The sequence below is a fragment of the Pinus tabuliformis genome, chromosome 8 (assembly GCF_031772625.1).
Source record: "Pinus tabuliformis cultivar Carrire ecotype Pingquan chromosome 8, CPIR1, whole genome shotgun sequence".
NCBI classification, from domain to species: Eukaryota; Viridiplantae; Streptophyta; class Pinopsida; order Pinales; family Pinaceae; genus Pinus; species Pinus tabuliformis.
The window spans coordinates 590,642,210-590,658,863 of NC_142294.1; positions in this window are offsets into that span (position 1 = coordinate 590,642,210).

Sequence of the window (16,654 nt, forward strand, 5' to 3'; positions counted from 1 at the left end):
AAGAAGAAGCTTCTTGGTAAGAAGGTTGTTGTGATTGAGCAGGAAGAGCTCGACTACATTGACAAGTTGGAGACTCACTACCGAGAGCATCCAGAGGACATTCGGAAGTTTAGCTCCATGGACTTGGTCAATGGACACTTGAGCAGAACACGGTGGAAGGAAAGCTTGAAGCAAGTCAAGCTAGACTGGGGCCGAGTTCCCTAGAAGAGCCAAGCAAGGAAGTAAGGTATCTTAAGAGGAATGTCAAAGGGAACATAAGCCTATTGACACTTCTGAGGCCGAATTCTTGAAGCAGGTTGCTGAGATAAGGCGCAAAACAAAGCCGATAGAGGAAGATGGTTCCTTGAAGTTAAGTTTTGTGCAGGTGACCGTAAAGGGCAAGAGATTTGCAGCTTTGATTGATACGGGGGCTACTCATAGCTTCGTAAGCAGGAAGGCAGCAAAGTCTTTTGGGAAGAAAGCAAAGATGGAGAGGGAATGTAGTGCTTTCAAAGCAGTTAACTCTTCCATTAGAGCTGTTGATGGTGTATTGAAAAACACTCAGGTGAAGGTAGGATCATGGTTCGGGAAGTTGGATTTGAGAGTTGTGGATATGGATGATCATTCTATGGTGTTGGGGCTGGACTTTATGAGGCTTGCCCAAGCCATACCGATGATGACTCGGGATCTTCTCTTGATCACAGCTGAAGGGAAGAACATGATGGTACCGATGAATAGAAGAAGTTGCTTGGGATATAGACCAAGGATGGCTTCTATGACCTTGTATCCCAAAGATCCAAATGTGAAGCATGAGGATGTGGAGCAAAGGGGACTTGGGAGTGTGGTTCAAACGACGAAGGAAAGGAAGCTTGTTGACTTCGTTGCAAGGGCTGGAAAGAGGAATGAAGAAAGTGAGGGGGGAGCCTCACGAACATGGAGACACTTGTTGGGAGCATCTTCTACTGATGATCTTCACAATGGAGTTGCAAATGAAGCAAGCCCAAGTGCTACTTCAAGAGCAGTGGTTGATGAAGGTTATGAGGGTAGAGATCCTGCTGGGATAGTGGACTTTTGCAGATATGCTATGGGCATATATGACTTTCAGTTGACAAAGGACAAGCTAGGTGAGCTTGGATGTACATGTGAAGAGATTGAAGCTGTGCATAGCTACTTGAGGACACAACATCAATCTGACACATGGGTGGATGAGAGTCAGGGAGGAAACTTCCTGACCCTCCTTTCTCTATGGATAACCTTGGAGAAAGGTTGATGTGGAGTCCTCGGTAGGGAGGAACCACATCGACTTTACAAGGGGCCTTGAAGGAGGCTTCTTTATGACAGATGAGGACCTAGATGCAGATGATCAAAGGTTGAGATGGAGTCTACACGAGTTGGACATCATGGGCAGCTAGAGTCATGGACATCAGGTTGGCTATACGAGACATGTTGCAGATGGATGGAGTTTCCATGGACCTGAGCATGGGTTGTAAATTCTTGATGGGTCAAGGATGTGGCAGTATGTTTTGAGGACCGGCTGATGGTGACATGAGGATGTGCATTCTCATAGTTTGAGCGTGACAGTTGGACTGATCACCCAACTAGTTCAGACATGGGTTCGCGAAGTGTACAGAGGTGTGTTGACATTATGCTGGAGTATCATGACATGAGTTCACATGATGATCATTGAGATGACTATTGATGTAGTGTGGAGATGAGTTGTTGACACATGGTTGGGATGTGTTAACACTTGTTGACATATCATGGGCAGTTTTGCACATGGAGATGATGGCATGATGGAGGTGGAGCTTTATATATGTTGCAGTGATGTTTGCCTTATATGAGGGAGTCTACATCATGGTTGATGACGATCTTGGTGGAGAGCTACCGGGATGGTGTGTTGTCGAGGACGACAACGATTTCGGGTGGAGGAGGATGTAAGGCCCTCGCAACTCGGGCAGGTGCGCGATGAGCGAGCGCCCCTTCACACGACGGTCGGGCGGTGGACATGACCCGGGTAGGCATGCACGGTGGGCGGGCGCCCCGTGCACGACGAGCGGGCACGGTCACCCGGCGAGCTGGCAGTGCGACGAACGGGTGCGGTCACCCAACGAGCAGGCGCGGTCACCCGGCGATGTGAAGGGCAGGCGCCCGGCGGACAGTGCGACGAGTGGGTGCGGTCACCCGGCGAGTGGGCATGGCTACACGAGGAGTGGACGACCCGTGGGCGACCCGTGCACGATGGGCGGGCGACCCGTGGGCGAATCGTGCACGATGGGCGGGTGACCCGTGCGACGAGCGGGCGGTGGTGAACAGCGGTACCCGGACCTGCGACGAACAATGCGACGATAAACTAAGTGCGGTGGACACTTGGTGATATAATGCGAAATAAGGAGAAAGGGCCGAAGCTTTATACCTAGCGTGGAGAGGCTTTGCCCATGGGCAAAGGCCGACTTGCAAAAGATTAAGGCAGGGGCTTGTAAAACTATTTTATGGGGTCGGCCTAATGGCTTGACACCCCCTCACCAAATGGCAAGCAAGCGTATATATGGATGGCGCAGAGCTTCATTTGGATCATCATTCGATCAACGCATTCTCTCTTCTACGATTGGAGCAAGGGTAAAAAGGGGCGCAGTTAGAGTGCGCACATCTCATGCGCAGAAGTAGTAAGTGCGCAGATTTTACCGGAGCTTGACGTGGGTTAAACGAAGGGTGATTTTAAGGCAGTTTTGTGCAGAACCGAGTTGGAGGAGTTCTGGTGTCTCGGGTGAGCACCCTCCTACCGTGTGAGGTTGGCACATGGTTGTAAAGGCTGTCTTGCCTTGATTGTAAATATTTCTAAGTGTTGGCCTTGGATTTTGCCAGGCACACTTGTATGATGTATTATTGAAGATTATCATAATATATTGTTATCGGGCAGACTTGTTCGGGAGTTGCCCCTCCCTTTATACTTGTGTGCAATTGTTATTGTTTTGGTTAATTGCATATTGGATAATGAATGTGTATGGGCTTCATTAAGTATAAAGGTTAATGCATTTTACTTGGTTGCGAAACACAAACTAAGTATGTTAATGTGGAAAGGCGTAGTCCATGTGCACGAGTATTGTTAAAAAGAATGTGTACGGTGGTGCCACACCTCGCCGGACACGGTTGGAAGTCTACCGTAGGCCTGGGGGCATGACAGATACTCTGTAAGAAATACTTGTTCAAATGTATTTGTTATCAATGCACACAGTGCGAAGAACTTTTGCTTCTACTTCTATTTAGAAGAACTTCTTGCTTTTACTTTTATTTTTTATTTTTAAGAGGTCGAAAAAGACGCTTTTGCTATTTTGAAAAATAATTTTTTATATTATAAAACCACCCTGGTTTAACGCTGGTGCATATTCTCAATATTCTCACCAAAATATAACTAGAGATCTAGGAAAGCAAGACTTTAACTAATTGTAAGTAGTTGTCAATGCTCCCTTGATGCACACTATATTTCAAAAATGTCTTACAGGAAACCTTTTTAAGATTCTTTTGAACCTACAAAAATCCCAAACTATAGTGTACAACGTGTCCATAGATTTACATGGAAACAATAAAAATATAACAAGTCCGATTAAATTTTGTTCAAATTTAGATTAAGCACAAGCAAGTATTACAATGGTTCAAATTTAGTGTAAGTAATGGCAAATAAATATTTTTATATATATTTTTAAATAAAATTTTTAAAAGTATCTTAAATAATATTTTAAAAAACAATTATAACTTAATCGTTATTTAAAATAATTATTATAATGATAATGTAAGTAAATTTTATTAAATTTTTATTTTTATTGTTATTGTGTTTAGAAGCTTTTTCTAATTCAGTTTAGTAGGATGTTGTAATGTAATTTTTAACATTTTAACTAATTCAATTATATAAAAATAAAAATTTAATTAAATAAAAAGATTAATGTACTATAATGTATAGTTTAGCGGTAAAAGTGTGATTCGTTACATTATCAACTCGAATAATGGAAGGATCTTTTACATGGATCTTTGATCCATCTAAAGCTCTATTTCCAGATAGGTTCAAAACCTCCCTATACCATCCATCCAGAGTTCATATGTTACACAACTTCATATACTTTACGTTCCCATATTAGAGTATAGTGCTTCACTTCTTTCCAGGTCAAAATAAAATAAAAATAAAGAAATAAAATAACCTTATAAAATAATAATAATAATAAAATGGCTCATGGTATTCATGTGGAATGTAGCCTATTTAAAGGGAGAAATTAAACCAACCTAGATCTATCTTAATTTTCGATCTGCCAAGAGCGAGAGAGACCAAATATCTTTGATATGTAAAGCTCTTTTTAGAGTGAAAAGAGATTTGATTTCTTTGAGCTCTTGGTAGATCTGGAGTTAACATGGATCTGCACTGGTTTAAAATATCTTGGTAGTTAAATATTGTTTGTGTAGTCTAATTAAACGAAATGGTTATTGGCCATTTTCTGTATACTTTTTCTGCTCGCTTTTGCCTTCCAGTTGAGAATTTAAATTTAAGTTGTTTAATTTGCAAAGTTCAAGTGCTTGGTGGTTTTTTAGGGTGTTGAATCTATTTATGCATTCAAAAGAACATTTTAAATAACAAAAAATCATAATCTTGCTCCAAATTATATTGTTGATTCTAATCAAAGAAAACATTTAGTCTATTAAATAAACTAGACCTATCATTTTTCTTTCATTTAAAATATTGTGTTATTTGAAATAATAATTTATAAAAATGTGATCGTCTAATTAATCTCTATATTATATTATGATAATCTTAAATGGTGTAATTCATGGTAAGTGTAACACTTTGTATTTAGTTGGAGGCAAAGTAAGTTTGTTGGTTGTTAGCTAACTATATTATTATTCATATAAAGGTATATACGAATGCATAATATTGTAGATGATAAAATTATTATTATTATTATTATTTGTAATGTTGGGAAAAGCTTTATACTACTATATGACAAAATGGAAATACAATTTCTTTTGTGATTATTGGCTTGCCATTGAGGAAAGTAGAACAGCGGCAAAGAAAAAATTCTTTTGTCCATATTATTAAAATATATGATATCTTTTAAACAATTAAAAAGTTTGATATATTCTATGTTGGATTCACAATTAATTTTTTTGACTTATTTAAACATTAGAATATCAATTTTATAAACTCAACAAGTAACACAAGATATACATGGCAAAACTTATGGGAGAAAGCCAAAAAACTTCCTTATACAAAAGATTTTGTAGGAACCAATGTACTATTACATCAATTTGTAAGAACTAACTTACAAGATACACAAATCCCCACTGCTTCTTTGTAGGAACTAAGCTGCAAGAGATATCAATCCTCTTTGTTGCTTTGCAGGAACGAATCTACATGAGACACCAATCCCCTCTACTACTTTGTAGGAACCAACTTACATGAGGCACCAATCCTCACTACTGCAATTTGTGTAGCTACCAACCTATAGGAGACACTAATCTCCACTGCTACAAAATTTTGTAGGCACCAAAGTACTTCATTGAATATGTTTGCTTCTTCACATTGTATGTTTTTCTTTCACTAAGACTACTTGTTGTTTCTACCTTCACTAGGTTTGTTAGTTGCTTCTACCTTGACAAGGTCTACCTACTGCTTCTTCCTTCATCAAATCTACTTCTCCCAAAACTTGTTTCTTTTGGCTTCTTCTCAAGAATGAACTTGCACAACATGCCACATATTTAATTTTACAAATTTGGTTTTGAAATTTCTACCATAGGTACTTAGAGATCTCTTCTCTATCCCCTCTATATTTCATAGTCATAAATATCTCATAGAGAGATTTATAGAATCAATTTCAAGTTGGCCTATTTGAAGCACATTTTAGGCACATCCAAGAACACTAACTTCCTTAGGTCATATCTTTGAAATTATAGTGAAATAATGTCTGAAATTTCTCTTATAGGTACTTTAATATCTCTTCTTTGTCTCCTCCATATTTCAGAGTCTAGAACAACATAAAAATAAAAATAAAAATATAGCAAAAATACCATGTTGACCAGTTTGAAGTAAATTGCATGATCATTCAAGGAAGCCTAACTTCCTTAGACCATATCTCCAAAATTATAGTGAAACAAGGTCTAAAAGGTCTACTACTAGTACCTTGAGATCTCTTTTTTGTCTCCTTTAGATTTCATAGTATAAATTCTTTGTCTCTCAATTTCATATTATAAAACATCATAGAGAGAATTTTATAATGAAAATACCTAATTGACCTATTAGAAATAGATTTTATGAACATTCATGAAGTCTAACTTCCTCTGACCATATGTTTGAAATTATAGCATACTAAGGTCTACAATTTTAATTGAAGGTACATGGAACACTTTTATCTGTATCCTCCAAGTTTCACGTTTAGAAACATCCCAAAGTAAATGTTATAGAAAAAATACCAAACTGGCATATTTGAAGAAGATTTTAGGAGGATTGAGGAGGCCTAACTTCCTCATAGCATATCTTCAAAATTATAAAAAAATGAGGTCTAAAATTTTAATCACGGATACATGATGATCTTCTCTATAACGCTTCCAAGTTTCATAGTCTAAGAATTCCTAAAAAATATTATAGTGAAAATTCCAAGATGAATCCATAAATCACATTTTTTATTCCATCCTTAAACTCCAATAATCACTCAAAAATTGTTCCTCAACACCTCTTGTGATCTCAAATCTCTTTTTACTTAAATTACTATTCAAATGCAGTCTTCTTATTGGAATGAAGTTAATTCTCACAGTAAGAGAAGAGTGAGGCTTAAGTATTAGGAATTCAAATCAATTTCAGTTTGTCAAGTCGTTGGATCCATCAATGTCTACCAGAAGTATTAGTCCTTATAATTATAACCACCACTGCTATAGTGATAGTTCATAATAAGAAACACACAACACTGACAGAGCTTCTGAGTTTATTGAGAATGGTACAACTTTTATTCCTACGTTATTTGGATTATTTGAAAAGAAAGTTTGAATAGTTCGCATTAGTTTAGAATTTTTTGCAAACTAAACCTAATGTTGGTGTCGATTACAATCTATGTGCTTTGCACAGGTGCGTGATTTATCTTGTGGATTGCCATGGGTTTCTTGGATTTGGTAGTAGGGACTCATGTCTTGGAGGCCCTTCTCCTTATGATGGACATATTGAATGAGCATGTTCTCCCCACATTACAATTTCTCAATGGATTTCTTTCCCTGTGATGGGATTCTCCATACAATTTGGATAGATTAATATTGATATCAACATTTATAGCAACCGCTTCAAATCTTATACAAAAACCATGAGTAGTACTTGTATGACCACTCCAAAATGATCATATCTCTTCCCAAAGTCAAGTATGGGTGTTTAAGAAAATAAGATGATTCATCTGAACATGTTCCATATATTTGGGGTGCATTGAGGAGTAGGATAGAGTCTACATTCTCCCATCTGTAGACATTATTTTCATATTTCCTACAAGAAAAATGGAGGAGCAAACATGGTAGATAGACTCACTCAAAACAATTCATATATCACTTACAAAGCCAAATTACAAGCCACATAAATAGTGTTCATGAGATCCAACAGATTCTAAACAAGCAATTGCTTGTTGAGAAAATATTTCAACAAAACCAACAAACTAATCTACCTATTTAATAATGTAAGAATTATTTCCAAGTCCCCTCTTTAATGCTTACATTACATAATTACAAAGATTAATACAGAAAACACAAATTATAGTTCACATATAGTCACATTTGTATGACTGGTCTTCATCAACACCTATCTCCACTCTGAAGTCTCCCGGACAATGCTTTCTTCACCATCACAATCTTCGAGCTTCCCATTCAACTGATTTAAGACATGATCACCTCTGACCATCTTTGATGAACTTTGTATAATTGAAGCTTCTCAATCTCCTAAAGGAAAATCTTGACACTAGACTGTATCCAACAGTGAATTATGCAACTGACCTTTCTACACACATGGATCTCATAACATAACTTGTAACTGATGCTCTTGAAGCACGAAGCACAATGAGACCCATCAACGTATAACTGATTCACACAATCAAATTAACCATACATTCGCTCAACACCAAAGAACTTCGAGAACCACTAACTTACACTATGTTTCTATGTTCATTAATTGGTTCTATAATATAACATATTTTCATATTTGCAGTGAATCAAAATCATATACAACTGATTACTTATCACGAGCTACCACTCCTTTTACCACATACACACAATACAATAAGATTGCATATAAAACCATCTTACTTAAGCGATGTCACTTTAATCCATGGCCTTTAATGGAAGCAGACACTATTTCCATACACCATATTTTGAAGCTGGCATATCACAGATCTTTTATCCCAATTTCTTTTGTAGAAGCAAACTCATTCAGAGAGTAGCCACCATTGAATTAGGAAATCTAGCGCAACTGTAAACATATTGTACAACAAAAGAAACAAATGTGATCTCCGAATTAAATCTGGATTGGTGTTTTCTGTTATATCACAAATGATGCTCTCTAATGGATGTTTCTTGATAGATATCCATGCAGACTGGCAGGTCAGACCAAGCTGGCAGGCACGTAGTAGCAGTGGGACATATAAAGTTGTGTAGAGACACTGTCTAGAGGATTTTGTGATCTATTTGATTTGATTTGCTGTTGGATTTCACAAAATTGTTCGCTCCGACAGGTCGAGCTTCCCATCTTGAATCTCCCCGCCTCTTATTTATTTCCCAGAACGCATAGCGAAACTCACAAATCTGACTATTATAATCAATAAAGTGAACGTCTAATCAGCTCTAGATCCTAAATTGAATATAGTCGGAGCAACAAGTGAACGATTTTTGTGACGGAAGCATTTTAAGAGAATAAAACAATTTCTTAGCCTCTGTTCGAATTGTTGTTGGCCTCCCGAACTGTGTATTGACAATCGCCGTTTACCATATTAGCCCTTTGAATGAAGTTGTAAGAAAAAAAGATCAGTGGAGGAGGTCCATCGCTCCCAGGATGTTTATTCCCATGCACAGGCCGACCATCACCTCTGTCTAGAAATCGCAGGGGATGATTCCTAGTAGAAGGATTGTAAGGATGATAACTGGGACTCACCATTCGATCTTATGTTGCGGCTCATTGTCAAAACTAGTGTTTAGACTCCTACAACCATTATTTACTGATGGCGTCAATGTTGACTAGCGTGTCGGTGTCACTGCGAGGCGGCAGGAAACAAACTGATTTCAAAAACTAACGAACTGTTCTTTACGACTCTCCTCAGCACCGCACACGTATATGCACTGGAAGCATAGATCTCACACACAACAAACTTAATAAACAATCACATGAGAAATAAAACTCACAAAAAACACTCTCACACACTGCCATATTTACCTATGTACGCCGAACAAAACTTCAAATCTCTTCCATCTTCATTGGCTCCCTGTTGAGGGAGTCAGGCCCATATGGGCTTTGACACCAACCAGAAAAATGGAGGAGCAAACATGGTATATATTCACTCAAAACAATTTTTATATCATTTACAAAGCCACATAAATAATGTTCATGAGATCCAATAGATTCCAAACAAGTAATTTCTTGTTGATAAAATCTTTCAACAAAAACAACAAACTAATCTACCTAGTTACTAATGTAATCATTATTTCCAAATTTCTTGCATTGATTGTTGGCTTCTTTTTGTCATATCCTTTGTGTAGATTCAATGTAATTGACCTTCACTCATTGCAATCACAATAAGGTACATTGAAAATCAAATTTAATATATTTGTGAAATATTTTGGAATTTGATAAATAGAAGTGAAATTAATTGTTAATTGTTTCATATCTCTCTTATCTATCAAATATTAAAATATTCTAAAAAAAACTGCCTCTCTTATCTATCAAATATTAAAATATTCTAAAAAAAACTGCCCTGGAAAGAAAGATGAAATGCCTGGTTTCCAAATCTTTAACCTAAAGAAAAATCTGAAATGCCCGGTTTCCATTGATCCGCCCCTGAGAACTTTTTTGAAGCAACTCTTCACTTTGAAGTGAAAACATTCGGGGTTAAATACTGTTGAAAAGACACTCTGTAAGGAACACTTGTTCAAATGCCCTTTTGTGAACACACACATGGTAGAGAAACCTCTTGCTTTTACTTTTCTTTTATAATGGTACATAAACACTTGTTCAAATGTCCTTTTGTGAACATACACATGGTGGAGAAACCTCTTGCTTTTTATTTTCTTTTATAATGGTAGAAAAGGACGCTTTACCAATTTTGATTTTTTTTTGTTTTGTTAAACGATCATAGTTTAACTCCTCTACATATTCTCAATAGAATATAACTAGATATCTATGGAAGAAAAGTCCTTAGAATTTAACTAATTGTGAGGAGTTGACAATGCTCTTTTGACCCATACTATGTTTCAAAAGTGTCTTACAATAAAACTTGTGTTCAAGTTCCTTTTGGGTGAACAATCTAATCATGTGTAATATAGTATCGGATTTAAAAAAAAACCTTTATTATTCATATATTTACAAACAACAATACAAGTAAAAGACCAATCATTTTAGTTGTTCAAAATTATATTAAACATTGCACATATCACATTCTTCAAGTTTACATAAGCAATGGCAAATAAATATTTATATATATTTTTAAATCAATGTTTTTTAATATTTTTTATAAGTTCAACTAGTTGTAATCTACTTATGATTTAAAATAAATCATATAATGATATAAGTTTAAAGTTGGTCAATTTATTCAATATTTTTTAATATTTTTTATAAGTTCAACTAGTTGTAATCTACTTATGATTTAAAATAAATCATATAATGATATAAGTTTAAAGTTTGTCAATTTATTTTCCTTTCATACAACCGTAGTTATCCTCAACAAAGTTCATTTTAGACCAAATAGTGACAAAACTCCCTATGAGTTGTGGTATGGAAGACCTGCAACAGTCAAACACTTCAGAGTTTTTGGTAGAAGATGCTACATCAAGAGAAATGACGAAAAACTTGGCAAGTTTGATGTGAGAGTATATGAAAGCTTTTTTCTGGGATACTCATGCAACAACAAAGGATACAAATGCTACAATAAATTCACCAAGAGGATCATCAATTGTATCGATTTAAAGGTGGATGAGCACATTGATCAAGAAGAGAAACAACGTGCAAGAACTAGTGTTGATGATCTAGTTAGCATTAGTCAAGAGTATGATGAGTCACCTATAGAAGAAAATGATGAAGAACCCTCTAGTCCTCAAGCTAAATATCCCCCAAGGTATGTACAAAAACACCACCTGGTTAATCAGATCGTTGGTGAATTAAATATTGGTGTGCAAACAAGAAGGAAGCTTCTATATCCCCTTACAAAAGCACATGTTGCCTTGTTGTCCATGGAGGAACCAAAGGATGTTTTACAAGCCATTCAATATCAACATTAGTTAAAAGAAATGAGTGAAGGATTGGATCAAATATAGAAAAATCAAACTTGGGAACTTGTTCAAAGGCCTGCTAACAAGAATTCCATTGGCACAAAGTTGGTTTTCAATAACAAATTAAATGACCATGTAGAAGTGGTAAGAAACAAGGATAGATTGTTGTGCAAAGGCTATGCTCAAATAGAAGGATTGGATTTTGATGAAACTTTTGTTGGGAAAAATACTGAGAGGGAGGGGGGATGGAGGGGTCGGTGTGAATTAGTATTTTCAAATTATTTAAATTTAAATTTCATATCTTGATTTTTGTAAGAGCCTTTACTGAAAGGAACCCCACGTGTGTACATGACTGTTATTCATACAACTACCGTATATTTGCTAAAACATATTTATTAGTTAATTCATCCTCTGTTTATCTTCATTTAGTGCATCAGTACTTCATTAAGAATGAAATAAATAGTAACCATGTGAAGTAAGAAAAAATTAAGCCATCACGCATAAGCAACACACATGAACACTAGGATTTAAGGTGGAAACCCAATGTGGGAAAAAAACCACTATTGTTGTCATCTTTTTCTAATTTTTAATATAAAAAAAAACTTCTTACAATCTTGTACTAGCGCATACTCATACCAATATGCAGGCACCCACCTACAGAGGGCTACAACATTCACTCATTCTCCAACACCCACTAGAAGGGAGTACCAACTCCTTGATCTCATTTATTGGCACCCACTAGAAGGGAGCTCCAACCCCCTGATATGATTTTCCAGCTACCACTGGAAGGAAGCTTCAAATCCCTCATTGAAGGATTCAACCCTCAAGACTTTCGGGGACCACGTTTCATAAATTTTCATACTGGATCCACCTGCTACAACACATCACAACTTGTAGGCCATGTTTCATCAAATTTTCAAACTGGACCCACTACCAACATTTAATCCCAAAACCAATCATTAAAACTGAAACTTATTACTGTAACTCAACCATTGAACAAACTAATCACTGAACCAATAGAACCAACCAATCACTGAAACCTAATCACTAAATCAACCAAATCCACTCAAACCCAAATCAATCACCTTAAACAACCAGAACATTGTAACCAAAATACCAATCAATGTACTGCACATTACAGAAACCAAACTCTGTTACTGTAAACCCTGATAAATCATATATCAAAATATATACGCTACTTTACAATACCAAACCAGCATGTGTACATGCTTTCCATGAAGAATACCCACGTATAGATCTTAAATCACTGATTTCTGAAAACTTAACCACTGTCATTATGAAATAATTACTGAATCATGCTCAGATCTACTGCATCATTCTGAAACAACCACAGAACCTTTACTGAACTTCAATCACAAATAGAAAGTATCATCATCATTCTTCAATCTGTCAATTCATAATCAAAACATCATTGTTTAAGCCCAGATCATCAAGAAAAATTCATTGAAATACAAGAGAAACATAGTAAGACTGAATAAAATAATGAGACATCCTTCTCATCAAAACCCTAATTTTTGTACGTGCTTTCCTTAAATCATATCTGCGTCTATACATGGTTTTCAAGAAACAAACTCGTGTGTATGCGACTTACCAATATCACACTAATGTGCGTATGCACCCTGTAGGCTATAAAACCCACGTACATATCTGCAATTTCAAAATCAAACCTTCACTACAACACAAAACTTCAGACATACCCAGATCTAGGCATACACAGAAAAATCATGCATTAATAAGCTATCAACACAGATCAACTCACCTCATAATCAATATTATCATCTCAGATCTATTGGATCTTATCCATGATCAAATTCCTGGGTGCATACATAGTTTTAGATCAAGCAAAACAACAATAGCTCATTACATGCATATTTGCTTTAGATCTAAATATTCATAATCTATTCATCCCTTGCATACCCTACCACTTTGATCTTCATCTCCTTATATATCTTATCCCTTATCCAATACTACAAGTAAAAACCATACTCCAGCTGATGGTTTTCTTAGACGGGATCATAACATCCGTTGTTGGGCTCAATACCACAAGGAAATACCATGGTAAGGACCCTTAGTATTTACAGTAACATGGTATGAAAAATTTACACTCCTTTGCTTCTTCATACCCATGTGTGTACGCCACTTTTCTTAACATAACCCTTGTATACTTCTTGAAACATCAACTTTGTCATTCCTCTGCCTCTGAACTATTATGCCTTTGTCAAAAGCCTTTGTCACATTTGTAAACACATCATGTTGACATATGTATCAAGTTGGTTTACATTAAAGAACAACTCATCAATTAGGTTGTCATCAAGGAAAATTCATCAGGTAGGTTGCCATCAAGGAAAACACATAATTCATAATGCCAACAATCTCCTCCTTTGGACTTGATGGCAACCACTTTGATGTTTGGCCACCACAACCTCTAGATACCTATAAAACATAGCAAGCCAAACACAATTCTTTTCAAACACAAAGTTACTCTCCCCCTTTGACATTAAGGGAAAAGGGCTAACTAATGCTGAATGAAGGCTTCTCTCTTGAGCACTGTAGATCTGAACTACTGAGTATGAACACTGAATACTGACCATGCTCCCCCTGAGCACATGCTAAAATTTCTGAAGGATGTACAATGAAGTACATGACTCTATGACTCATATGACTTGTCCTATCACCAAGGACTCAAACTTACATCAATCACCCAATCACAATGGGTTTACATATTTGACTTCATTATTACATCAACTTCCCAAGCACAGTGGGGTTACAAATTACATCACATGTCCAAAAGGACTTGACCACAATAGTCCATACATGATTGAATTTTACAATGAGTACATCATAGGTCTTTACATGACCTTTACATCAAATTATAGATATGAAATTTATAAGACATAGAAGACTTCAATAAGACCATGATAGTTATCGACAACTATACACCATATATGATCTGCACCATAAGCATCTGTCAGCAGCACCAAGAACAACAACCTATATATTTCCATCATCAATTCGCAAGATAAGACAATGTAGCTTCAATATCATCAACTTGTGACCAGGTATGCAGCAACAACAACATAAGTGAGGACCAAGCATATCATCATAAAGTAAGATAGGGCAATGTAGCATCATTCTTCATCATCATAAAAAATTTCATGTTTCCAAGTGTCATCCATCAAATGTAGAAGTAGCATATCAAAAACCATGTCTCAGCAAACAACATCATTCTTTATCATACTAACACCACTTCATTTCAAAAACATAAGCAACATCACTTATTGATAAGTATCATTAAGAAAACATAATGCCAACAATTCGTTATTAGAATCATAGAAAATGCTCCCCCTGAACCTGTGCCAACTATTCACTATCAGATCTGATCATGTCATCTCATATATCAGTAAGAATCATCAAAGTAGCTTTATCAACCCGTCATCCATCAAGGTATCAACAACTTATAAAGGCAAAAATCACTTCTAAATAATATCAACATATGGTTATCATCAACTATCAGAACATAAAATCCAAACAATATTTGGCTGAAGAATATTAGACCCTTTTCCTGAGTTTGTCCCATTGTTTGTTCATCATACCAAGATATACACAATTGTTCAGTTTAAAACTCGTGTATACACATGGCTTTACTTTATAGAATCCATGTACATAAAGTGAAATATTTAAATATCACAACTTCATCTCCCCCTAAGTCTGTTCTGTCTGTCCCTATTTACTGTTACTACAACAGAGGCATTGTTAGTAGTATAAGTAGCATGAAAATAAAAAACAACCATGGTATTACTCCCCCTAATATTACACATCACTAAGTTTGAGGAACTGATAATCATCTTCTATTTTCATGAGGTCAATTACCTCTCACCACTTCTACAGTCAATGTTAGAAATATTCATTTAATAATAAGGGGTCGTTATAGGAACCATCTTCTTTTACTCTAAGTCTGAATCTTTCTCATATTTATGACAATTTTGTTCTTCAAACACATATAATTTTCCTAGGTTTCCATACCCTCTTTCTATGACTTTTCCAATTACTTCATTCATAACCTTACACTTGGTTGATGTAAACACAATTATATTTCCCTTATCTTCCATTTGACCTACACTTAGAATATTCTTCTTTAACCCTTGAACTAATAAAGCATCAACTGCTCCTCTAGTTTTATTAATTATGGCTTTACCTTGTCCTAGAAATTTTTCTAAAACATTAGTTCCAAGAATAACATTACCATGTTGGTTCTTCCTGAGAGACTCCATTTTACTCTTATCTCCAGCCATGTGATGAGAGAATCCACTATCTATGTACCATTCATCTTCATCTTTAAATGAGTAGAGAGAAAAACAACACCTTATATGTTCTCCTTTTTCATGCTTATTATGAGCACTTTTTGTGGATCCATCATTTTCAGGTCTTCTGACATTAATGTTCTTATCTGATTTCTTACCATGTTCTCTATGGAGATCCATAGACTTGTTCCTGAATTCTTTTGCTACATGCCCAAACTTGTTACAAGCATAACACCTTATATGTTTCATATTCCTTCTACTGCAATCAATGGCTTTGTGACCAAACATATTGCAAGCAAAGCAATATCCTTAAAGTACCTAGAAGCTGATGATCTTTCTGCGAGACGGTTATTAGCTTGAAACATTCTACTTCTACAATTGGCTACAACATGTCCATAATTATGACATATAGAACATTCAACATTATTGATCAGAGGAGAAAATCGATTAACACTTCTATAGTTAGGAGTAAATCATTTCCTTTGAATATTTTCTTTTATTGGTTTTTGATGAGGTTGAATTTGTTAGACTTAGTCTTGTTAATCCTCTGTCAGAGTCAAATTCACCAAGGTTCATTTCTCGTCATTTGCAGGCATCAAACGCCATTTTGGGTCCAGAAAAGAGTCATTTGAGAGTCAAGGTCTTATAGTTGGTCTTCAAACATGTCGAATGATGCCTGCAGACTAAAGGAAGGTTCAGTGAGTTTCTATTGCAAGATGGTTATTGTCAACAATGCGAGATTGATTCTTCTTCAAAAACCTATTTTGAAGAAGAAATCATCAAATGTGTTTTTGTAGTAAATATGTAATTTGTCAAAATGTTTCGAAGTTGTACAGCTCTTCAATGGCAGCAGCTATAGTTGCTCCTATCCCTAC